Below are 3,059 nucleotides of genomic sequence, written 5' to 3'. Positions count from 1 at the left end.
AGAACATGGATCCATCATGCCTTGTTACCACTGTGCAGGCTGGTGGTGGTGGTGTAATGGGGTGGGGGATGTTTTCTTGGCACACTTTAGGCCCCTTAGTGCCAATTGGGCATCGTTTAAATGCCACGGCCTACCTGAGCATTGTTTCTGACCATGTCCATCCCTTTATGGCCACCATGTACCCATCCTCTGATGGCTACTTCCAGCAGGATAATGCACCATGTCACAAAGCTCGAATCATTTCAAATTGGTTTCTTGAACATGACAATGAGTTCACTGTACTAAAATGGCCCCCACAGTCACCAGATCTCAACCCAATAGAGCATCTTTGGGATGTGGTGGAACGGGAGCTTCGTGCCCTGGATGTGCATCCCACAAATCTCCATCAACTGCAAGATGCTATCCTATCAATATGGGCCAACATTTCTAAAGAATGCTTTCAGCACCTTGTTGAATCAATGCAACGTAGAATTAAGACAGTTCTGAAGGCGAAAGGGGGTCAAACACAGTATTAGTATGGTGTTCCTAATAATCCTTTAGGTGAGTGTACTTCATAATGACTGAAAGGTATATTTGCCTTACAATACAGCTTCTCCTTTCTGTGGAAAAACTGGCTCTTCCAAAAGAAACATATGACAGTGTCTAATGTTCACAACAAATCCCTCTCTAAGCACCCATCTTTCACCGGCCTCGTACTCAGTGAAGTGTTGTGTGCCTGCTCCCTAACCCGATTATTTGCCCTTGCATCAAACTGAAAATGCCCAGAGGGCCACCTGTCAAAGCCAAAGCCATAGGTCAAAACCCTGCCACTGCACCCTCTGTGTCTGCATCACCACTGTGTGCCATCACACAGTGAATCTCACTACAAGCTCTGAGAATAAAGACCACACACTTTACCCAGTGGAGAGTTTTACAAAATGATGGGTCAGGTTTCTCTGATGAGAGACACACCACCCGGTCTCACTGAAGGGCTCACAGAGTAGAGTGGCACTATTGTCGGTATGTGGATTCAGTCAGATGGTGTAGAAGATGATAGAATGACTGCACAGGCAGCAGTATAATGTCAACATTTGACACGATGGTTAAGATTCACATGATGATGAACAAATATGACGAGATCTATGTAAAGGAAGAGAGAGAACTTGGAATTAAGTATGTTTTGAACCATGGAGTGAGCATGTCATCAGATCATGTCTCACACCCATCATTTGATGCTCCCGTCGGCTTAATAACTTGTCATGTTATGCTTACAATCATATGTCTGTGTTTCTTCACCAATAAAATGTGAACGGATGGGTGTGGAGCAGCATATCTCCAGATACTGCCAATCCAGTTTGCAAATGAATGCAATGGGTGCGCACACAATAGGAGTGACAGCAAATGAGAAAAACAGACAGCTACAGGGGAAACAGAGGAAAGGGGGAAAAACGGCATCCACTGCAGTAGCTAGCAAGCTAATGGGCTAATAAATGCCAAGTATAGACTGACTACTCTTTGGCTGCAGTGGCAAGCAGCAATTGAAGGCACATGAAGCTAATGGCTAGTTGAGTAAAAGCCACAGAGGAATGCACCATGGTGAATGTGTGTGTGAGAGACAACCGTCTCAAGAAAGACAACCGTCCCCTCCTCTTCTTCTCTATCCACATCTGGCATTGCCCATGAACAGTGACGTCATTCTGTGTGTATGTGTGTGTGTGTGTGTGTGTGTGTGAGTGAAGTTATGTGGCATTTTAAGGCTAACAAAAGGAAGCCACAGCCACCCTCTTGCTTCACCACACCCCAGAGCCCTGTGTGGTTTACAGCCACGGGGTGTGGGCGCAGGGGGGAAGGGCACTTCAGATGTGTTAACCTGGAGTGAATGACTGCGTTCAGAGGAGAGATACATTGTGTTTAATGAGAATAACACAATGGGTGTGGTTTGAAGAGCAGGAACTACATTTTTATATACTTGGGCATCTGCTTATTTAATCACATACCCAGCAGCGAGAGATGTGCCAAACCCTTATGAGAGTAACCAGTGAATGCCATCACCCAGCCAGCAGCAGCAGCAGCAGCAGCAGCAGCAGCAGTCGCCGACGCCACCTCAGTGCCTTGGACAGATGTTGAAATTTTCCTCACAAGGTGTTCCCTTTGTCAGCATACACTGCAGCTTTGTCACATAGGCTTGGAATGCTGCTGAGGAAGGAACCAGGGTTTGACACACCCATACGGATCCACTCTTCTCCACCCGTCTGTGAACTGTTTGGACTTGAAAACAAACACCCCCCCCATTCATCCCCACTCAGCCTGGGCAAAACACAGCTGCCGGAGGGGGGGGGGGGGGGTTGGATATAGACAGTGACATGGAGGAGAGGAGTAAAAAGGAGAAGGGGAGGGGGGCAGTTTTGACACTGAGGTGGCAGGCTGCTGGCTACTGGAAAAAACGATAACAGATGAGCACAGTTACGTTAAAACTACAAAACGCTTCGGGAGAGCTGCTGACTTTGCTGAAGGATGGTCAAGCTGTCGGCTAAGAGAAATTGCAATTATAACCACTAGAATATAAAGACGAAAGCGGCAGGTACACAAACAAAGCTGACACACACACACAGCAGATTCTCAGTTGTCACTGTGCGAGACAGGAAACAAGAAAATTTGTGCTCTGAGAACACGCCTGTTCTAGTGTCAAGCAAAACCCTGAAGCACAGAGAAAGTCACACAAGCTCAGAATATTCTCTGCAAAAATCACACGCTCAGTTTGAACACATAAAAAAAATGAAATATTTGTCACACGTTCACATTAACACTTAATAACAGGCCTGTGATTTCAGCAGAGTTTGATACACTTACTCCACCTACTTGAAACTAATACATGAACTCCTTTCAAATGGACACAAACTGCACAACACCCCACTTGCAGTCACTATGAAGGGGTGAAATGGGCTGACATCAACAAACCATAGTGCCCTCCTTCTGATGAGATAATCGAGGCCAAATCTCCTTCACCAATGACCTACTTCGCCACCCGCAGCAGGATTAAGGGAAAACTCTGGTTTCTTACCTCATCGTCTGGTCAGATG

This window comes from Micropterus dolomieu, linkage group LG22 (assembly GCF_021292245.1).
Source record: "Micropterus dolomieu isolate WLL.071019.BEF.003 ecotype Adirondacks linkage group LG22, ASM2129224v1, whole genome shotgun sequence".
Taxonomy (NCBI): Eukaryota; Metazoa; Chordata; class Actinopteri; order Centrarchiformes; family Centrarchidae; genus Micropterus; species Micropterus dolomieu.
Note: the sequence above shows the minus strand (reverse complement) of the source record.